Below are 24,702 nucleotides of genomic sequence, written 5' to 3'. Positions count from 1 at the left end.
ATTAACAGTCTTGTAGAAAACATGCGAACAACATTTAAAGCCTAAATTTGTTCAATAAAAAGTGTTATACACTTACCTTTCCTCTTCCCTAAAAAGTGCTTGCACTGAGGGAAGCCATTTTCTTTTATGATGCAATCAAAAGTGGCAAAGCCCCACCCATACACATTTGGTATCATTGGAAAGCTCTGAATGTCCTCTATAGAGCACAGAAGGAGTTATTCAATCGTATGCACTGGGTGGGAGATATTCAGGTTTAAAAAAGGTCCACTACAGAGGACGCTCTTTTAGTTTAGGATTCACAATTTTGAAGTATTTCCAAACCGGTGAAGTTTTGGTGAAAAACACAGACACGCTTGTGGGTTCATTTCTGTCAAAACAGGAAGTGATCCTCATGATTTGCCATGGTGTTAAACTGCTGCAGGCTAGCGCCATCTACAGGCAAGGAGGACTCACTTAACGTTTTCCCCCTCTGCCATCGGTCGCTTGTACTCGTCGGCGTCACGAGTACTCGAGTACTTGAAAAAAGGCGGGTATTGGTACTAGTTATTATATAGGAACAATTTGTTAGTATATACATATGATATGGACTAGGTAAGTATGTGCACTTCTTCCTACTCCTTGAACATGTAAATTATGAAATTTATTTTTGACAAATTTTTCTTTCTTCCTTTAAATTTGTATTTAATTTAATTTTCTTTTTTTTGTTACACTTGCAATGTGTTTATGTTTGTATGTTCAAAACCAATAAACCAACCAACCAAACAATATTGTCCAACAAAAATTTAATTTGCGTGATATTTTCACACAGTTTGACTGCAAATCTGTGCATCAACAGGAAGCAGAAGCTGCTGTCACATTGACACTTCAGAAACAAACAAACAGGATGTGTTTGACTTTTATCAGGAACTATGAGCAAATTATACAGCGTTGTGGTTTTCTGCAGTGTTTCGTCTAGATTTCCAAATCATGTCTTTTGATCTTGAGTGTTCATTTCTTTCCACCGAAAGCTCTTGTCAGCATTACGGCATATTGTATGTAATTAAAGTGAGTCTTTTCACTATGTTGCATCTCAAGGTAACAGTGAATGAGGTGTTTTATCCTGTAGAAGTGCTACATTAAATGTCTGAACGCACACAATTTTCCATTTGTTGAGTACTGAAAGGTTCGGATCCCAAATGCAGAAACAAATAAGATTTTCTCCATTTATTCACATCGAGAGGCAGAATCTCAGAGACGCTGTACACAGGACAGTTGGACAATAAACCGGCAAACCACACAATTCTCAGCCTGCACCCACAGACGTAAAGGACTAAAGAACGACCTCACATAGGTCCCCGACATCACCTAAAGGATTAAAAGTTGACATCACGAACATCATATGTTGAAAACAGATACTAGGGGTGTCCAAACTACGGCCGGGGGCGATTTGCGGCCCGCCGTCCATTTTTTAGTGGCCCGCGACATATTGTAAAATTGGCATTTGACTCAGTTCAAATCAAATAAAAACAAAAATGTTTGGAGATGGTCAAAGTAAGAAGGGAAGGTGTCGAAAAACACAGGCGCTATTAAAGGTTATTTTAGTGAACGAAAACTAACGAAAAAACTGAAATTCAAAAGAACAATTTCGTTAACGAAATAGAACAAAAATGAAGATGCTTTTTTTAAAAAGAAAACTAACTGAAACTACATTTTAGGTTTACAAAACTAACTAAAATAAAACTATAATTATAGCAAAAATGTCCTTCGTTTTAGTCTTTGGTAATTAATTTAATGCATGAGCCTTTGGGGATGAATTTAAATGTGATTTTTAGTAGATTTATTTTGATATAAACCGGAATAATGACGTCGCGCCCATGGTGTTTTTTTTAAATGTTACGCACGAGTAATACACATTTAAAAAAAAATAAAACTAATACTGAAACTAATAAACTAAAACTAAGCATTTATTAAAGAATAAAACTAATTAAAAAAAAGTAACAGAACCATCCTGAAAATTAATCAAAACTAACTAAATAAAAAAAAACAAAAAAACTCAAAACAAAATAAAAACTAAAGTGAAAAATTCCAAAACTATAATAACCCGACTGCCATATTACAAATAAATTGGTTTATATACTGTAGCATTTTTCTAAATATGCAAAAGCACAAATAAATTATTTGTACAATTTTTAGGACTAAACACAATTTCTCTTCATAACATTTATGTGGCCCTTGCGTACTTCTGATTTTCTGTATGTGGCCCTCAAATGAAAAAGTTTGGACACCCCTGACCTAAACAGACACATAACAGGTCATGAACTCTGGCGCACGTGACCCAGGCCATGACGCCATTGTGCTCTCAAATGTAGCGTGAATGCTAAACGGTATAATGTTAGTGTTGCCCTGCGTTTGGCTGGCAACCAGTTCAGGGTGTACTCCGCCTACTGCCCAAATCCAGCTGGGATAGGGTCCAGCACCCCCCGCGACCCTTGTGAGGAGCAAGCGGTTCAGAAAATGGATGGATGTTAGTTAGTGTAACACATACATTACAATGGGCAAACATAACACAAATTTTTTATTTTATCAAAGCCAACAAGCAGTCGGCAGGCTCTAAATGTAAATAACAGAATATATTTGTTCCAAATCCAAGGTCGGATTACGTGTGCTTGCAATATATTTTTTTTTAGTGGATTAAGTCCGAGAGGTTGCGACGCTCTCATGCTTATCTTAGCCTGCATCCTCTTCATGTGGACTGCTCTTTCCTCTAAACGGTGATTATATAACACAGCACACTGTAATTTTGTCAGATGCTTGTGTACAATAGCATTAAAGAGCTTTTACAGTCCCCCGGAGGGGGGTGGGTTAAGGCTGCCAGTGTGTAAGAAGTGTGTCAGTTCAAAAGTACTGCCCTTACAATCCAACCATCTGCTGTCATTTTCGCTTTCTGAATACATTTGTTTGGGTAGATAGTACGAGGTCTGATATTGGAGCAGTGTGGTCGAAAATGTCGTGTTGTAAAGCTGAGGCACACACATTCAAATGATATCCCTCCGTCAACTGTACTGTACTGTACAGTAATATAATTCATTTATCCATATCACCAACACAAGAGCCGCACCTAAGATAAGACTTTTGATTGTCACACTCAGACATGTACATGTATTATTTAAACTGTTTATTTTTGTGTTTTGTTTTGTTTTTAGTTACAGTGCTGTATATATGTTGTGTGAAAAATATTTAGTGGTTGTATGAGTTTACTGTGGTCTGTAAGAACACAGAACAAATGATTTAAGCATTAACATTATGCAGCTAGCATGTACACAACAACGGACCCATGTTAGATAAATAACTGTATTCAATAGTTAAATTATTATTTACATAAACAAATCTGCTACATGAGGCTTATTAGATAGCAAACTACGCGAAATAACATGTCAGCACAAACTGACTTGACGTAAAAAAAAAAAGGGGGGGGGGGCAAACAAATATGCGCGCTAGCACTTTACACAAATGGTATAAGTCAATACATTCAACTTACAGCATATTTGCTCAGAATAATAAATCTTAAGCGGCAAAGTACAATTAGCTATTAGTATCTACGCTTGTACAGAAGCAAAAACAAATGTTAAAGGTGGGCTTAGGGTTGCCAACTGTCCTGTCCTGTATTAGCCGAGACGCCCCAAATTTTGGGCTAAATTGTTATGTCCCGCACGGGACCTCAAAAGTCCTGTAAAATAATTCTCAATTCTTACACGAGATGTAGCAAACAGCATCTTTGCCGTTTTTGGATCACAGCTGCTCCCATAGTTTGACAAGTGACAAGGAAGTTGCTCATAGCCAATCAAATGAGTCTCTGGGTGTGACGCTATGTGGAGATATTGCAAGGTAAGAGAGGCAACTAGAGCGAGCGAGCGAGACACACTTCCTGGTTTCGTCACAATGTCGCCTACACTCTAAACGTCGATCTTAACACGTCCCGATCAGCGGGAGCAATACAAGATGTATTCTCGCACTATTTATGAACAAATTCTGCGAGAATTTAGCTTGCTGGCAAGTTTCGCAATCAGTGCTTAACACAGCAAACCACACTCGACAGGTCCTAGATCAGCTGAAAACGGCAATGTCACGAAGCACGGCACCTGTCAGCCAATCACAGGCATCAGGCATCGTCACGTGCATTTGTTGTAGCGGTTTATACTGCATAAGTGGCTAGAAAATAATAAGGAAGAGAGAATTGATAAACCTGTAAGAAAGAAAAGAAAGAATAGCCTCCATGTAAAAATTAAATTTGGTGAGTCACGCTCCTCTTTTGCAATTCAATCTGCGTAACGACGTCGTGCGTGCTCGTCCCCAGCCGCGCATGCGCACGTCGAGTGTTTGTAGCATGTAGCTAGCTTCGTGCAGTGAGCGTCGGATTCGGCCATTCATCGTTGCAGAGCTCCACCGAGCTGACCGCGCACTTTGAAAATATCTGAGAGCCGCAAGAGGACATCCGGAGAAAGCAAGGTCGGCCTCAGAGACTGATGAAGATGATGATGATGAAGATGAGCTCGGACGTTAGCGACATTTGAGAGGCGTTTCCCCCCGGATGAAGCAGGAGAGCTGGTAGGATGGTCTTCCGCATGCGCAGTTTTTTTAAATGTGACAAGCAGATGTTTGGCTTCCACTTTTCGAGAACATCACTGAATCCACTTTTAAATTTCACTTTGCTCATGCACAAGGTTTATTCAAGAACAACAAATAACTTACGGTAGATGTGATGTAGCCATTTTCAGGACCGAGTATTGTTCGTGCTCTGCTCTAATTTCCTCAAATAGCATTCAAAGAGATGTGAAAATTAATTAACTTGTCTCCTTATCTGCTTTTAAAACCCTCATTAGCTGATTTTTACCTTTTGGAATGTGCTATTGTACATAATCATGCCATTTTATTATACATCTGCACAGTACTGCATGTTTACAGGCTCACTATGTGGTGGATTCTCTTTGTATTCCTCCTCTGTCAGCCTCTGATCTTTTGACATTTTACATTCCAGCCATCCGGATTTCTCATTTGGCTTGGAGCAGCATCCCATCACTTCGAACAGAGTGCTGAAATCCTCAAGTAACATGTATTTTGCAAGCCTTATCGATGAGCATATTCCACCCAAGTATGATGATATTAATGTATGTGTGCTCTGATTTTGAGGTAGCTTACCCACACTGTGGCAACGGAAGCAGGATGTTTAAAGGTCAAGTAGTGAGTCTCTTTGACGTGCGCGGTATCTCTCTCTAAGTCTGCTTGTGCTTTTTTTTGTATTTTTTTTTTAATTTACTTTTTTCTCAGAATTTCACTCTCCTTGTTGCAACAGATTTTTTTTTCCAGTCAAGATTAATATGTAGTGTCTGACTTGTTGTCATTCAAAAATCAAATTGGTAAAAGCCTTCAATTTTTTGAAAAGCTGACCATCCGCCTTATAATCGAGTGCGCCTTATATATGGATCAATATTGAGCCGCAACAGGTCTCGCTGTCAAGACGCTATCGGTGACCCTGCACGATCGGTGACGCGCATGCGCAGAAAATCCCGCCATCTTGGATCGCTAGCTAATACTAATACTTTACCTCAGAGAAAATAATAAAACAGCTGTTTATTCATTTTGGAGTTGTCAGAAAGCTGCTTTGTAATCTATTAATAAAGTTTGATTGACCTATGTGACTGTTTTGTTGACATTCCCTTTAGCGCAGCACCATCTAATGGATGCATAACGTAACCCCAGCCTCTACTGTAGCGCCTTATATATGGAAAAAGTTTGAAAATATGTCATTCATTGGAGGTGCGCCTTATAATGCGGCGCGCCTTATAATCGTGAAAATACGGTGTGTGTGTGTGTGTGTGTGTGTGTATATATATATATATGTACACCGTATTTCATCATTTCATAATCCAAATGAGACATTTAGATGTGCAGTTATAGATTTGCAAATGGTGACATGTCAGAATATGCCTATAAGTGTAATATGTGAATAGTAATTTGGTTGATTGTGTAAAATATCTTAAGTGGGGTACACACAAACCGTTTTTTTAATATTTTAACCTTTTTTTTTTTTTTTTTTTATGTGAGAGACCCCACACATTGCGCAACTTTCCAAGTGCGTTTTTTACTGTTCTTATAGTATGTGGTGTACTCAATATGACCCAGACAGCTTACCACACATAAAAATGTCACAACCGACAATCGCGAGTCTCCTCCCCCAAACCAGATACCGGATCTGTCACAACAGCATCGCAAGTCAAGTCATCCAGACTGAAAAAGAGCAGCAGTTTGAGTAGAAGTGTCGTACTTAAAGAAGAAGCAGAAGGAGCGAGGCTAACTGTTCACTTAGTCGTGCTTGGGATTAGCGGTGGGAACCTCAAGATACGATATGTGATACAAGGCTCATGATAACGATTATCTCATGATATGACGATACAGCGATTATCGATATATTGGTTAGGAAATAAGTCCACGATATTCTAAGATAAAATTAATCAAGACATAAACTGATGTTTTTTGTCCCATCACTGAAACACAATATTAAAACTGGTGTCTTCATCACAGTGGGTACTTTAGTGTATTTTATTTATTTATTTATTTTAACAAATACAGATGTCTTCTTAATAGACACAACTTTCTGTGAACACATTTGTGTCTTTCTTAAACACTATTGTCATGCAACATTTCATTTTATAAACTGGGACACAATTTTTTTTTGTAACAAAATAAATATATAAAATTACTGAAATATTAAATCCAATTAAATCAATCTTAATATTCATCAGAAATCCAAAAGTCGACACATAAAATGTTTTAAAACTTTAAAATTGAAGATATAATACACATTTTTCATAGAAACGTATGCAAAACCGACTCAGATGCTGGACAAGCAAACGGAAGCTGATGAGTCTTCTTCGCCTGAAGACTTCCGTACATTTCCCCGCCACTCTTATGAGACGCTCCCACTAGTGGTCCGCCAAGTAATTGCTCAATAAGTAATGGACAATGGAGCCGTTATAGTGGCTATATATGAACTACAAATATCAATACTTGGCATAGGCGTATGGATTTATCGAGATATCGTCACACTCCTACTTGGGAGTACTCTTGTTCAACGCTTTCTAAGTACATGGAAATAAATGCCGGCCTAAGCTCCGGAGTTGGTATCAGTGTAGGGCAGTGCTTCTCAAATAGTGGGGCGCGAGGGTCCATTAAGGGGGGCGCGTTTGACCTCGGGGAACATGCTTATTTATTTTATTTTGATTTTTTTTTACTGTCCTAGAATAACATGACAGAAAATATCCCGTTTTACTGTGGCCAGCTAACTTTTACGAGCTGCACCGTGACTGTTGCGGCAAATGTTTTCCACACGGGGCCTGTCACGTTTGGCCTTTAACATCTTCTCCCTCATTGGATTGGCAACAATACTTTCTTCTTCTTCCATACCCATGAAAGCTCTTCCACCCTCATATCCAAAAGATGTCGCTTTTTATACCCTTTTTGGTGAACTACAAAGATCTCTTCAAGCTCCATCTTGTGGGAGTATTTACACAAAGTGGCATTCAACAGCCACATGCACTGAAAACGAGGCGCTGAGTGATCACACAGTGGCTACACCAGACCACAGTCGTGGCACACGGGATGTACTATGAGTGTTATGAGTTGCCCGCTAAATTTGAAGCGCACCTGTTGCATTTTATTTATTTATTTATTTATTTTTTGAGAGAGAGATGTGTTCATTTTTTCGACATTTAATGTTATGAGGACGTCTTCAAAAATTGATATCCACTGCACACGCTCATCCTGCTTTTTCTAATCAATTCATTATTTGCACAATTTAAAATGGGGAAAAAATGACCTACGGCATATGTCAACATTTATTAAATGCGTTACTTTAATGCATGTAGTTATGTTTATTGCTCAAACTCCAACAGCTACCTTTTAATGTAACCATCCACTGTCAGCTAAAAAAGATCATCTGCGGTCAAAATTAATAGTGCGATTAATCTGTAATAATCTGTGATACAATGATTAATGCGATAATTTTTTGTGATTAATTAATTAGTTAATGCTTTAACTTTGACAGCACAATTTTTTTTTTTTGCCTCACCAATCTGCAATCGAATCAAAACGAATGACGCAGGAAGATGAGACCATGCCGCTCAAGCATACTGTATATTATGTATTGCAATAACCCCAAAGCCTCCGGCAGCGTTTTGCAAACCGCCCACAGCAACTCTCAAAAGCCTTTTTGTGCCTCTCGCTCTCTCTCTGCCTTTGGAGTCTTTCGTAAGGTATGTTTTTGGTGTAACATCAAATTACATCTTGTAAAATAGTGGCTCCCAATTAATGGATATCATATAAGTCATCAGTGTGCAAATAAATGTCTCCGCCTAAAAATAGAAGCCTCAACCTTTTCCACAAAAATAAATAAATGTGTACTACTAACTGTAATTTTTGAAGTCAGTCGCATTCATTTACATAACATTAACTTCTGAGTCCTTCTGTTGCTAACTAAAACAGCAGCACCAAAGCACCTCTCTCTCTCTCTCTTTCTCATTATGTATTTTTAATAGGGATGGGCGAGTACCAATACCAGGTATCGGTATCGGGCCGATACCAGCCTTTTTTCAAGTACTCGAGTACTCGTGACGCAGACGAGTACAAGCGAGCGATGGCAGAGGGGGAAGACGTTAAGTGAATCCTCCTTGCCTGTAAGTGGCGCTAGCTTGCAGCAGTTTTTCACCAAAACTTCACCGGTTTGGAAATACTTCAAAATTGTGAATCTTAAACTAAAAGAGCATTTTTGTGTTTTATTTTGAGCGTTAAGACTATTGAAGAGTGACTGTGCTGTTTTTTGTTTTTTTTTCAAAATTAAAGGAAATATATTTGTTTAAAAATATCTTTTAGTGATTTTTTTTTTTTTGTCAAAATGTACTACTGGTATCAGCAGTTGATATCGGTATCGGTGAGTACTGAGGGTCTGAGTATCGGTCTGAAAAAAAGTGGTATGGAACATCCCTAATTTTTAATAAGGAAAATAGCATTCTGTAATTTTGTGCTTTATAATAGCATACATACATGATATATGACAAATAAAATGTAAATTGTCATTGTACTCCTCATTCTGGTTTGACTGCCTTGGCTACCTGGGGACAGTAGATATACCGATGGCCGCAGTCATTCTTTGCAGAGGATAAATAATGCATGCTTGTGGTATTGTTACGTCTACATGTTTGTGTTCAAATCTATTGCTTAAAGTCATTAGCCATTCTATGATGTTTTGCATTGGTTGTTAGCATTAGGCTAAATTAATTCATCTAAAGCAAAGCTACCATTCCATGACATGCTCCAGTGGGTACCTCTAATAGTGTATGTTAGCTGTGATGGGTCAAATTCCATGTACAAATATTATATGTACATGGGAAAAAAAAAAAAGAGTACCCTCATCTTTATATTCGCTCCATAGATGAGCAACTTCTGTGTTTCAAAGATACTGGTGAATGCACATCACTTTTAGTGGGAAATGGGGGGGGGGAGAATGCAAAACCAGACAGGAATCATCAAGACTGAGTGGAGAAAACTGGTCTTTAGCCAACATCCGCAATTCTGTTGTCTTGTCTGTGTGTGGTGAAACGTATTCACGATTACTTCCTTAACAGGTCCGATTGTTATCCCACAACTGCGATTGCAATGTCATGATTATGCATGAAAAAAAAAAAAAGAGTCTTGCATCACACCTCTGCCTGCTGCCTGATGTGTAACTTGAAATAAGGGCCAGTTTTGTAGGTTACGCATTTGCTTCTGAACCTCTTTATTCTCCGATTACGTCTTTGCCCCCCCTTGGCAATAAACCATTTACATAACAATCTACCCTGTATGCCCTCCTTTGTTACTTTCTACCCATTGAGTGCTTTCTTGCCAGTGTCAAATTTGGTCTCCGTCTGACATAACGCACCCTATTTGTTTGCTTTTTATACAGCGTACAGTACGGTGTTCTTCAAATAGTTGCGGTAAAATCGTTCAAATTCATCTCTTAACCAGATTTCTGATTGAGGACACCATAGTAATGTTTAAGCCAGTGCTTCTCAATTATTTTCTGTCATGCCCCCCCTAGGAAGAAGGAAACCCCCAACCCCCCAAAACGACTATAAATATAAATAAATAAATATAATTATCTCCGTCTCGCTCCGCCTGTCTTCTCATCCCTGTTAATTTTTTTTTTTTATGGTGTCACTTGAGGCTCTGATGCACTTCGTGCCTACGCTTCATACAAAAAAAACAACCTATACCACCGAGCGAATGCTCCCTGCGCACACTCTGCCAATGAGAGCGCCACTGCCCCCTAATGTAGTGGAGGTGCAATTGCACTTTAATCTAAGACATTAAAAAAATAAAATAAAAACAAATAAAAATAAAAAAGCATGTTCCCCGAGGTCAAACGCGCCCCCCTTAACGAAGCCTCGTGCCCCCCTGGCGGGGGCCCGCTCCACTATTTGAGAAGCACTGGTTTAAGCGGACCAGCAGGTGTACTCAAATCTCTTTTCAGGCTCACAAAACGAGTATGAGATCATCCAAAACATGTTGCACCACTCGAACACAAAATAAAAAGCCATCCTGTGTCCCCGTATTAATGTTCATACTTTTAAGCCATCCAAGTGTTGTGAAAACTTCAAATAAGGCGTTTTTACTCCTGGAGTAGCCTCATGAATAATTGATTCACCCAAAACCAAAATAGTGCGGCTTTGAAACGCGAGCCACCTTAATTAACGTGATCAAAGCCACAGGATGCAAACTCACATTTTTTTTCACGACCACAAAAGCCTTGCACGTGTGCTATTAAGTAACCAGCGGAATAGGCAAATAAGCGAAATAAACATCAGGAAAACAAATGAGGCGGCCTTGCGAGTACACAGTAACAGTCGAGATTAGCCATGTGAAAAGAAGCTTTCCAACTCACACGCCGGCACACGGGCTTGACCTTTGAAAGAAGGTGACAGATGGGCCTTTCTGTGTCCAGGTCTCTGCTGACAGCTGTCCAGGATACGAGGGGGGGGGGGGTCTCATAAGCGACCTTGGGGTCAGACATCCCCGTTCTTAGAAAGAACAGAAGATTTGCATGAACGTATACAAAAGCACACGCGCGTTGGCAGGCAGGCGCCAAATCGGACAGTAGACGTCATTTACATATGCATCAAGTTTTCTGTCTGCCGCAGATTTTGTTGGTCCAGCTGGCGCCCCCCATTGACCCTTCATCTGTTGTCTGCATTCACTCTTCTTTTTTTCTTATGCCAAATGAAACCACCACACGTCAACGCTATTTCATGGCAACCCTAACTGCTACATCAAACTGAGTCTACACTGATGCCACTTTTGTACTTACATTTGAGTATTTGCCAGTATTTGCCAGTACCAAGTACATACTGACAGTATCGGCACTACAACGGCATCGGTGCATCCCTTTATGAAACCCGGTGTGCCCTTGCGTACCCGATACATTGAAATAAGGCTGGGGCATCGGCTCAATACTAAGGATGAGTTTTAAAAATCCAATAATCGATATCGAATCGATTTTCCTTGTCCAGCCCGATATTGATTTATGAAACCACAAATCGATTATTTAAAAAAAAATATATATATATTGTCCATTCATGTTTATTTTGATATTCCCCAATCTTTGTAAAGTAACTGAAATACTGCAAAATATATATATATAAAAAAAAAAAAGGTTTTATGATGTGTCCACTACAGAGGACATTTTTTTAAACTTAAATGCTAGGCTCAAATACAGTTAAAATAATTCAAACAACACTTTAATGTGTTCTTAAGAGTCTAAAAAAACATACTAACAACATTTAAAGCCTAAATTTGTTCAATAAAAAGTGTTATACATGTACTTTTCCTCTCCCCGAAAAAGTGCTTGCACTGAGGGAAGACATTTTTTTTTATGATGCAATCAAAGGTAGCAAAGCCCCACCCATACACATTTGGTATCATTGGAAAGCTCTGATTTTTTTTTTTAAATCTTAGTTTTCTTGAAATTTAAATTGTTAATTTGCGGAATAATTTTGGTACTGAGCTGAGAAGATGCAAGTCACTTGCTGAGTTTAAAAAAATGTTTAAAAGCAAAGTTCAAGACCATTATTTAAATCAGACATGAGTTAGTACAATTGTAGAAATGATTTTTTTTCCCCTTTGATGTACCAATATGAGTGTAATGAAAATTGTGTATGTGAGTATGCTGATGTATTATTATTGTGTATTTCTATTGATTTTATTCATACGCTGTCTGAGTAGGATTATACATTTTCTTTTCTTTTTTTTAAATTTAATTTAATAGTTACATACTGTTCACATGAAGTGAAATATTTTCTTATATTTATAAAAGACCTGACTTATTACACGTTTAGACAAAATAATTTTTTTCATTTATAATCACAATTATTCACTTAGAATTATGAGGATATTTTTATCTCATCCTTGCATATTTCAGTATTTCTACGCTTAAAGGCAGGGTTCCTCAATTCCGGTCCTCAAGGGCCGGAGTCCTGCAGGTTTTCCATTTTTCCACCGACCAGCACACCTAATTACTAAAGATTAGGATCGTTATCAGGCACGCTGATGAGCTCATTATATGAATCAGGTGTGCGGCCTTTGAGCACCCGAATCGCGGAACCCTGCTTAAAGGGATTCTTGACTCATTGTGCCATTTTCAGCAGTAAAAAGTTAATATTTTGTCTAGATTTAATGTGGTAATTTCATTATTTTTCATGTCCAATTAATTAAAAAGTCATTTTTCTACTTGCTGTCGACTGATGATGACATCACCAGTGCTGATGAAGTAGGTAACGACCAATCATGACTCAGTTTACTGAACAAATCCAGAAAACAGGTGAGCCATGATTGGTCATACGTACTTCCTCAGCACAGGTGATGTCATCAATGTTCAATGAGTCAAGTATCTCTTTAAGTGATTATAACACGTGTTAATATTTACTTTGGAATTTAATATTTGTGGAGTTTTTATGGACCCCTTCATGGCCTACGTCACAATGACGTCACGGTGTTTACTGGACAGCAAAAACAACCGCTGGAGGCAACCAAGTGCAGCTAGAAGTAAACAATGCTGGTTGGCTGTTTATTAGATTCTATTTTTATCAGTTTACTCACATATTAACTCAAATGGCCGTTTTCCACGTCCTTTCCGACGTGAACTTTCTGTGAAAATATGCTGACCGGTGTTAGAACCACTGAAGTGTTTTTGCCTCCAGCTAAGCCCCGCCCTTTGAATTGCGTCACATTGTTTACAAACTTTGAAGGGGTCTATAATGACCTTGCCATTTAAGAAGAATTGACATTCTATAATTAACTCATTTGCTCCCAATAACGTGTAAATACGTCTTTTTTTATGTTTTAAGTGTCCCAAAGACGTATTTATACGTTTTTGTTTGTTTGTTTTTCATGCTAAAGCATGCAGAAGGCTTTAATGCAGCCTCTCAACTGCAAGGAACGGTTGCAGAAATGGTAGTTATTATACAAACGGCCAGCAGGTGGCAGCAGAGCAAAGGAGATCAACCAGGGCCATGTAGAAAAAAAGCTAAATTACTTACATTTTAAATAGACTTGTGAGAACTGATGAAACTTAGCTCTCTTCTAATGCTAATTGCTGCAAAACGGAAACCGATAGAAACATACTTTTTTTTCCTGATGAAAGAAGAGACTTTAATCTTTCTTCTGGTAGGTTCCGTGTTTTTATGGCAATAGAACACAATATTCTGTGGGCCTTGCAAAATCAGTCCAAATCCAGTAAAACAGCAGTGAAAATGGCTGGGAGTGAATGAGTTAATCAATATCGGATTGAAGTGAAGTGAATCGAATCGGGATAAAAAAAACTAAATCGAATCAAACTGAACTCTTGTGAATCGAAATTTAATCGATACAAAGTCCTACTCAATACTGATACCTGCTACTGGCGTTTCGCCCATCCATACCAAATATCCAACCCGAAGTTTTCCTGAAACACCAAACCCTTACCTGTCCCTATCTTGCCCTATCTTGAACCTCCATTTTGTGGAAACCTTAACCCCTAAACCTTGAAACTAAATCCAAACACCGTCTTTTGTGTCAACCCTACAGTTTCGTTAACTCTTATTCTGTAGCAAATCCAAATCCTGCATCTTTGGATAAAACAAAAACACATCTGTGAAGCTTTTCTGTGTCAACCCCAACCCGAAAACAAAACCCTTTGCTGCAAACCATCCCTATCAGTCCTAAAACTGCATCTGGTGGAACCAAACACGTATGTTAGAAACTCTTCTAAAAGTGCCATTTGGCGGAAATCCTAACATTGAATCCTGATATCAAACCAAAACAAATATGTTAACCTTTGAGGTCTTGAACTAGGTCGCAAACGCAAGACCTAGAGGCAAAATACAGTTCCAAAAATAACACAGAGTTAGTTAAATGGAGCCAGTCAACAAAGGCAACTCTATCCAAAACGTGAGGCAAAAAAAAAAAGACAAGGTCACTAATCAAACTGGTTCAACGCCTTTGAGTCAGCTGGCACGTGACAACAAATAAACTTGTTATTGAGACAGAATAAGACAGGAGATGAAAAGGCATGAGGCAATCGGGGATGGAGACACAGGTGAGAAACAGGAGCATGTGAGCACAAGACAGGAAGGAGGGGCATAACAAGACAGTCAAGACAGTCATAACAAAACCAAAGTAAACCTCATCTCTAGCATCCGTGCCAAACCCATCCAAAAACCCTATCATGCCAAACCCTTAAACCAAACACAAACATGATTTTTTAATGTCAACACTAACAATTAGACCAAACCCTATCATGTCTGTATCTAACACTAGACCCGAAACCACCCAAAAGTCCTATCTTACGTCAATCCGAAATCCCCAAACATTCAACTGAACGATAACACATCTGTGAACCTTCTTTAAAAAAAAAAAAAAAAAAAAAAAAAAATCTTCCCTAACTCCTCTTTGACCCCGTTTTCTTAAGCCCCAACAGATGATGCGTCTCAGGCTATAAAGCCCCCATGAATGATGACAACATAACAGTAGGATAAGAGTTCCCTTTATATGTGGTGGTGGTGGGGGGGATTTCCTCCTCTCCAGTCTGGACATGTCAGAACACATTTCCAAGGAAGAAAGTGAAATCTAGACCGATCATGAAATGAGGAATGTTGCTCATGCGGAGTTTCCCACGTACCGTTTTAGTTTCGTCCCGTTTGTTTTTGGTGCAGTGCATTCGTATGTCGATTCACAGTTGACAATTGATAACGACTAAAATGGCAAGTCAGCCTTGACCAGGTTGACTGTCCCACTCGATTCTATAGTATAGATTGCAGAGGTGGCAAAACCAGGTCCAGAAAGTTAAAAAAAAACGTGCCACAGTTTGGCTTTAGCCGCAGTTGCTCCGGTGTCAGTTTAGTAGAAGTAACTGTGGCAGGGTTTTAATTTCTGGGTCTAGATTCACCACCTCTGATAGGTTGGGAGATATGGACAAAAAATTAAATCTCGATTACCCCACTCCCCCACCCGAGAACGTATCACGAGACGCTAAGCTAACTTGGGCTGTGGAGGTGCACAGAGGAACAGAAGTAATAATCCGACAAAAACACACCCTCCTCAGACAGGCTTATATAGACAGCAAATCGATCTGATTGGGTGTGGCTTGACATGTGGGTATCAGGACTGACATGGAATTATCTGATTGGCTGTTGACCAGAGAAAGAGATTAAAGATTATTGACATCACATCACATAGCTTCTGACATCACATAACGTACATAACACCCCCACCCCCACCTTATTCACGACAATTACGATTTTAATATAATAAACCCAACAAACATTTATTTAAAGGTTTGTAACTTCTCATTTAGGCATATATAGACAGTGAATCGATCCGATTGGCTGTGGCTAGACATGTGGGTAACAGGACTGACATGGAATTATCTGATTGGCTGTTGACCAGATAGAGATGAAAGATTCTTGACATCACATACCTCCTGACATCACATAGCTGAAGACCGGTTGAAACTAGATGCCGGTTACATCAGTTCAAGACTCTCACGGCCATGACCCAAACTTAACCCTGGCATGACCCAGTCATGACAGCTACTGTATGACATAATCCTGTATTGTTTATATTCATCGATAACATCAATTCTAACCCCAAAGCTTATTTTGCAGTCTCCCGTACCAATCGACAAACCCTATTTTGTGGCTCGGTCCTTCCCTTGTTAGTCTTTGCTCACATAACTCTGTGCTTTCATTTAACGGGCACTAAGTAGCCATTCGATTGCAGTCATGGCTCAATTAAATGAAGATAGTCCTCGATTCCTTTGTGTGACATGTTTCACTGCCGGGCAATAAATATGGATTGGCCTTGATCCTGTGCGAACACTTGGAGACTGGTCCCGACCCACCAATCAATATCGCTCCCTCCCAATGCAGTGATAGCGGAGAGGAGTGTCATTCACATTTTCTTTGAAGAATACGCTAATGTCAACAGGGAGAAAAAATGGAACGATCCCCTTGGAGGACTTTTTTTTTATTATTATTATTTACATAGGTGTGTTATCATCTGCTGTGAAGATAAAGCCACTTTAAAGTTTGATAAGTGGGATCAGAATTCACAAAAACAGTATCACATATACATGAGCGGACGCTAATGAGTGAAGCAACAGATGGACTTTAGATTATGAAGGAACAGAGGAATGTGATAATTCACATATTCACCATGTACAAAACAAATCGGCAGGTATCGGCAAAATGTGCTGACTAGGGGTGTGCTAAAAATATCGATACGGCAATATATCGTTGCGGGCCTCATTACAATCCACGTATCGATACGCAGGCGTCAGAATCGATATTGCTCGTTAACTTTAATTAGGCAGTTAACGTTTGCCTTTGCAGCTTGCATTGTACCTAAAAAATAAAAACCAGCAGTGTCTTTGAAGTTAATTGCTTTCAATTAATGCAAAAAGAGCTCACCAGTGATTGGACACTGTGTCTTGGCAAAGAAAAATTAAAGCAGAGGAGGAATATCAATATTTATTTACTTATAAACTTAACATGGCGCGTGTCTCAATGTACCAGTTTTCCTATATTTTGTTTAAAAAAAACGAAATAAAATGTGTTACATGAAAAAAATGCTGTTTTTATTTCCCCAAATATTTCAAATAAGCACATTTTAGAGTTGTAATTTTAGTACTTTGATATTTTTGCTCATATCGACTCATGCCTATTAATAAATATTCCCGGTGTGTCTGTGAAAACTGATCCTAAATTCTGCAGTGCGTACACATTTAGAGCAGGCATGCCGCTTGGTGGTGAACCAGAAGAGCTACTAACAAAAACATTTTTGTCTCCAGCATAATAAACATATCCTTTAGGTATACATATGACTGTTGTTATAAAATGCAAGTAAATTAATGTAAAATATCGGGATACGTATCGCCTTGAAGATCATATATTGGAATACATATGTATCGCGATACGTATCGTATCGTGGGTTGGCGGCAATACCCAGCCCGAGTGCTGACCATGCAGACAGCTTTCCACATTTTGCAGGTATACGTGGAATAACTGGAATATTAAATCCAACAAACTCCAAAATCTCATAAGTCACAATTTGGTCAAATTCACTATTGGTGAGTGTTCTGTTTACACATTTTTGACCAATCAAACGTGTTGAAAATGGCTTGCTTGCTTTGATGATGTTAATGGGTGAAGTTTAGTGTCACAGTGATTTACAAATTGTGTATTTAAAACAAATACACACATTTACATGAATGATATCTCAATGCTAACCCACAATGCAAAACAACAGGCTAACAAATAGCATCATAAGTCACTGTATTATTATTATTATAAGCCTTGAAGCAACAAATATTTGAGCGTAAATGGTCGAACAATACCTTTAAGACAGACTATATAACAGTATTCTTTGTTGTCATTCATTCCATGTGTATTTTACGCACGCGATACGTCACGATGATCACGTGACTGTCCGAAACTGGAATCGATCAATGTCATTTTCACGGATTAATGTCATTTTCATTCATTTCTTTGGGGAATGGACTATTTGACATATGATTTGACTTCTCTTACTCGTGGATGCTTTCACGTTGCACTTTAAGATGAGTTTGACAATGAAAATTCCCTTTCAGTGCATTTTTACGGTCATTTGCTAAAAAAAATAAAAAAATAACAAATAATTCTTGGAAGTTAATTAGTTAGTTAAACTAGTTCCTTTTTTTTTGTTTTTAAATAATAAATTTCCTTTTCATTGTAGCCTTCCATGGTTTGTTTTGAAAGCAAAAGAATTGTCGTGAATCGTGTGACCATTTGAAAAAAAATGTGGAAAGTGCTGCTCTTGGTGGAAAAGCACCAAATATCTGCGGTAACAGCTGGCTTGGTCGTGCATCACCGCATTCCTGTGCCCCCCTTCCCCCCCACCCCCGCCCATTCTTCCGCTTCTATCTTGTCTTCCTCTGAGGCGGGCGTGCTACAGGGACAGGTGCGGGCCCACCTCCTCCCCACCACACTTGGACAGCCGCGGCATGCGATTTTCAATCATGCCATTCTGTGGGGCTGAATAGGAACCAGCAGGGACCCCCCCCCCCCTCTCTGTTTTTGCGCCTCAGCTTGACAGACGAGCAGCCGCGTCTTTGTGCCGAGCAGAGGGGCCCCGATTCATTTAGCAGCGGCGGTGGAGGTTGGGGGTCTGTTGGGCTTGTGTGGGGGCCTTGTCCCAAGTCAAGTGTCAAGACAGGACTTGCTGCTTTTGCTGGATTTCTTCTGATCTAAATATACCGTACTTAGCATTTTCATACTTTTTTCTAGGGATGCACGATAATATCAGTGGCCGATAATTATCGGCAATTATCGACCTATTTGACGTCAAACAGATAAACCAGATAACAGAGAAATTTGCCGAAAATTATCGGCAATTATCAACCAATTTGATTTCATAGAGATAAATCAGATAATAAAAAAATTTGCTGAAAATTATCGGCAATTATCGACCTATTTGACGTCATACAGATAAACCAGATAGTAAAGAAATTTGCCGAAAAGTATCGACAATTTTCGACCGATTTGATTTCATACAGATAAACCAGATAATAAAGAAATTTGCCAAAGATTATCGGCAATTATCGACCTATTTGACGTCATACAGATAAACCAGAAAATAAAGAAATTTGCCGAAAATTATCGACAATTATCAACCGATTTGATTTCATACAGATAAACCAGATAATAAAGACATTTTCCGAAAATTATCGACAATTATCGACCGATTTGATTTTATACAGATAAACCAGATAGTAGAGAAATTTGACAAAAATTATTGACAATTTGACCGATTTGATTTCATACAGATAAACCAGATAATAAAGAAATTTGTCGAAAGTTATCGACAATTATCGACCGATTTGATTTCATACAGATAAACCAGATAATAAAGAAATTTGCCGAAAATTATCGACAATTTTCGACCGATTTGATTTCATACAGATAAACCAGATAATAACGAAATTTGCCGAAAATTATCGACAATTATCAACCGATTTCATTTCATACAGATAAACCAGATAATAACGAAATTTGCCGAAAATTATCGACAATTATCGACCGATTTGATTTTATACAGAAAAACCAGATAGTAGAGAAATTTGACAAAAATTATTGACAATTTGACCGATTTGATTTCATACAGATAAACCAGATAATAAAGAAATTTGTCGAAAGTTATCGGCAATTATCTACCGATTTGATTTCATACAGATAAACCAGATAAAGAAATCCGGCAATATTAATAGACATGCCACGTTGGTCCATTTGTTGTGGCTCATATCAATAAAATTCAGCTTCATGGCTGCTTTGTATACATATTGAAACATTGCGTAAAGTTTACACAATGTTTCAATGTATTTGTACATGTCCGACTTATAGTAGGACTCCAAAGTATATTTGTATCCATAGCGTTATCATTATTATTTGCATTCATAGAATTATCATGCATCCCTACTTTTTTCCATTTTTTTTTTCCCTCAAGTGTGTCTGTCAGTAGGGGGCTTGAGGGGTTGATCCCCCAATACAAGGCCTTTCACACTTTTCCACACTTCCCCCAACATTATGAACAGAACTCTAAACGGATTTCTAAAACCTTAACTGCAGGCGCTCATATGAATATCAAAGTGCGACTCGTGCAACGTCTGCTCTCGCTGCAGCATGTCCCACAATGCAAATCTTCCTCTAAAGTCTCCGTCAACAAATTTGAACAAGTTTTGCTCAAAGTCTGGTCAAGATGTAGGTATGAATTAGTGAAAAAGTGAGGCTCATAGTAATATAATTCTCTTATTTGAGATGTGCTGTAATTGAACGCGATTCAACAGGATGATTGCGTATTTAAAACGACCACACAATTTTGCTTAGCTTCATGCTAACACAAAGCAGCAATGCATATTTGAATGCAAAGGGTGTTGACAAACATGTTGACAAACAGTATAAAAACACTCACTCAGGCGTATATTCTTTATCCTCTGCGAAAAACAACTCAGTGCGGCGTATACTGTGTCACTTACGGTTAGGGATGTTCGATACCACTTTTTTTCAGACGGATACCGATACCGATACTCAGACCCTCAGTACTCACCGATACCGATACCAGTAGTACATTTTGACAAATAAAAACCCCCCACAAACAAATATATTTCCTTTAATTTTGACAACAACAAAAAACAGCACAGTCACTCTTCAATAGTCTTAACGCTCAAAATAAAACACAAAAATGCTCTTTTAGTTTAAGATTCACAATTTTGAAGTATTTCCAAACCGGTGAAGTTTTGGTGAAAAACTGCTGCACGCTAGCGCCACTTACAGGCAAGGAGGACTCACTCAACGTCTTCCCCCTCTGCCATCGCTCGCTTGTACTCGTCTGCGTCACGAGTACTCGAGTACTTGAAAAAAGGCTGGTATCGGGTCCGATACCGATACCTGGTATCCGTACTCGCCCATCCCTACTTACAGTAGTTGTGAAACTCTTCTTCATTTGTGTGCATGACCATGGCCAAATCATGCACAAAATGAATTAATTACAATGCAAAAAGTGGTTCAATCTTTCTGTTGTATTTAAATGGATACTTTACTTATTTAGCCGTTTTTGGCAGTCAAACATTGATATTTTGTCTATAATTAATTTGATACTTTCATTATTTTTCATGTACAATTAGTTCCTTTCAAAACACATTTTGCCATTTGCTGTCGACTGAAAAATGACATCACAGGGGCTCAGGTAACCAATCACAGCTCAGCTTGTGACACAGGTGAGCTGTGATTGGTTACCTGAGCCCTTGTGATGTCATTTTCAGTCGACAGCAAGTTGCAAAATATGTTTTTAAAGGTACTAATTGTATGTGAAAAATAATACAAGTATCAAATTAATTATAGACAAAATCTTAACTTTTTATTGCTATAATGGGCTAAATAAGTGAAGTATACCTTTAATTATGATTTTCCTACACACTTTTAAAAAGTACAGTATTAAAAAAATAATAATTTTTAAATAGATTTTCTTTATTAAAAATCACATGGGATTTTTTTATGGGGGCTGGAAGGAATCAATAGTATTTCCATTCATTTCAATGGGACGAGATGATTTGAGATGAGTGTTTGGTGTTACAAACGTAATCACGGACCAAATTAAAAATGGATTCAACTGAACAGAATATCTCCCTATTCATATACAGTCGACGAACATCATCTAATGTTAGAAATGATCACAGCAGCACAGTTTCTGGCTCGTGCCAGCTGCGAGAGTTCCTCCTCGTGAAATATTGAAATTCTTGCGAGCGCTCAGGGACGTTCGCAGAGGAGTGGAGAGTCAAGTCCATTTATCCTTGAATAACTCTTCTCCCTTCTGTTTTCAACCACATTACCGAGTGTGCGAATCCTCCCACAAAGATACCGTAGGACTGGGGTGTCCAAACCACGGCCCGGGGGCCATTTGCGGCCCGCCGTCCATTTTTCAGCGGCCCGCGACATGTGCTAAAAATGGCATTTGACTCAGTTCAAAGAAATAAAAAACAAAAATGTTTGTAAACGGTCAAAGTAAGAAGGGAGGGTGTCAAAAAACACAAGTGCGATTAAAGGTTATTTTAGTTAACTAAACTAACGAAAAAACTACACTTCAAAAAACAATTTCGTTAAAATAAAATAAAAACAAAGATGCCTTTTTAAAAAAAAAGAAAACTGAAACTACATTTTATGTTTACAAAACTAACTAAAATAAAACTAACTATAATTATAGCAAATATGTGCTTTGTTTTAGTCTTTGCTAATTAATTTAACGCATGAGCCTTTGGGGATGATTTTAAATGTGATTTTTAGTAGATTTATTTTGATATCAACCGGAATAATGACGTCACGCCCATGGTGTTTTTCTAAATATTGTGCACAAGTAATACACATAAAAAAACAAAACTAATACTGAAACTAAGTAAACTATTAAGCATTTATTAAAAAACTAAAACTAATACGAAAACTAACAGAACCACCCTGAAAACTAATTAAAACTAACTAAATTTCAAAAAAGAAAACTCAAAACAAAATAAAAACTAAAATGAAAAATTCCAAAACTATAATAACCCTACTGCCATATTACAAATAAATTGGTTTATATACTGTAGCATTTTTCTAAATATGCAAAAGCACAAATAAATCATTTGTACAATTTTTAGGACGAAACACAATTTCTCTTCATAACATTATGTGGCCCTTGCGTCCTTCTGATTTTCTGTATGTGGCCCTCAAATGAAAAAGTTTGGACAACCCTGATGTAGGATTTGGTAGAGAAAAAAAAATATGTAATTGTAATGATTAGAAAGCAAATCTAATTAACTTTAGTTTCTTTTAAATGCTGCTCTTTTCATTTTATAAACCAGTCTTTCGGTTTTATTACGCAAGCAGTGACTTACAGCTGTTCACGGTGTGAACGTCATATGCTACCGAGGTTTTCAATATATTTGTGTGATCTTGTCCTCACTATTTATTCAAATACAATTTTTTTTTATTTTTTTTTTTTGCATGGCTGTTTTCCTCACAAAAGGAGTCAGACTCATTTTCAGGATTTGTGTCCTCTGGCACACTCGGCTTATTGGAGACAGTGATAATCCTCTTTGCCATTGTTTATTGTTATTTACAAGCAGTGGCGTTTTTGGCAGCCATCTTAGTTTTAGACATTTGGACAAAATGCTTATACGCTTTAGTCACATTTTAGTATGTGTGATAAGTTTGAGTTCTGTTTTTGTCTAAATAGTATTAAAAAAAATACACAGAAAATTCTTTAGAGTAAATTTGGCTCCATTTAGAGTGGGACCAAATAGACTCAGTTTTAGAGTAATATTTACAAATTGGAAGAGAGTACAATAAAGAATTGAAAAAAAGAAAAAAGATAGGAACGAACTCACGACCTTCAGCTTGGGAGACAGCCGAGCTATCCCCTGAGCCGCGCAGCTCCTGCTTTCTGCTCGTATGTCAGCTGCAGCTGATTCCATGATTGCATGGAATCTTCCTAACTCCAACAGACCAAAAACGATCTATGGTCCAATGGGGAAAAGCAAACAGTAGGAGGGGCATCGCTCAGGCGCGAGTGTGGCAGTCTCCCAAGCTGAAGGTTGTGAGTTCCTTCCTCAACCCTTGAGTGAGTTTTATTTATTTTATTTTATTTTTTTATTTTTTTTTTAATTTCACTCTCTACATAGTATAAATCTTACATTACTCTAAAACTGAGTCTATTTGGTCCCTATCTAAATAACGTCAAATTTACACTACAGAATTTACTGTGTATTAGAGTTTAAGCAAATTATCATCGTTTTGAACAGTTTGACTTTTGCATAATTTTGATAAAATACTAGCAAGTTAAGGAAACACATTGGCCTAAATTATCAAACAAGCAAAACAAAAATACAGTTTGATAGTTTATATTAACGTCATGAATGCATCCATAGTTAGGATTGTTTGCGCTTTTGTGCGTAACACCACCCCCAATCAATCACCACCAATCAATAAATAAAGTTATTACACCAGAGATTGAATTAATAATAATAGTAAAAAAAAAATTAAAAAAAAATAAAAATTCAATCAATAAATAAATAAGGTTATTACACCAGAGATTAAATTAATAATAATAATAATAATAATAATAATAATAATAATAAAATGAAAAATAAAAATGTAATCAATCAATAAATAAGGTTATTACACCAGAGATTAAATTAATAATAATAATAATAATAATAATAATAATAATAATAATAATAATAATAATAATAATAATAATAAATAAAAATTCAATCAATCAATAAATAAGGTTATTACACCAGAGATTAAATTAATAATAATAATAATAATAATAATAAAATGAAAAATAAAAATGTAATCAATCAATAAATAAGGTTATTACACCGGAGATTGAATTAAATAAATTAAAGTACAGTAAGCTGCCATCTAGTGGTAAATTTTGATATTACAATGTAAAACTACAGCGGACCCCTGCATATAGTCATTCAGCACCCGTGGATTTACATATTTACTGATTTTTTTTCTGTATTTTTTAAGATATATTTTGGATATTATCAATTTTTCTGTTGTTTTTTTTTTTTCATTTCCGTTTCTG

At 37.5% G+C, this 24,702-nt stretch overlaps 1 long non-coding RNA gene across 1 annotated transcript; it reads left to right on the top strand.

Annotated features, from left to right (window-relative positions):
* The first annotated feature begins 3,762 nt into the window (after nt 1-3,762).
* On the top strand, nt 3,763-5,675 carry LOC144014604 (uncharacterized). The gene is made up of 2 exons (XR_013282512.1): nt 3,763-4,584; nt 5,015-5,675. It is a non-coding gene; the product is annotated as an uncharacterized LOC144014604 (long non-coding RNA).
* Nucleotides 5,676-24,702: the final 19,027 nt, after the last annotated feature.

Source organism: Festucalex cinctus, chromosome 1 (assembly GCF_051991245.1).
Source record: "Festucalex cinctus isolate MCC-2025b chromosome 1, RoL_Fcin_1.0, whole genome shotgun sequence".
NCBI lineage: Eukaryota > Metazoa > Chordata > Actinopteri > Syngnathiformes > Syngnathidae > Festucalex > Festucalex cinctus.
The sequence above is the reverse complement of the archived record's forward strand: the minus strand, read 5'-3'. Positions and strand labels throughout refer to the sequence as shown.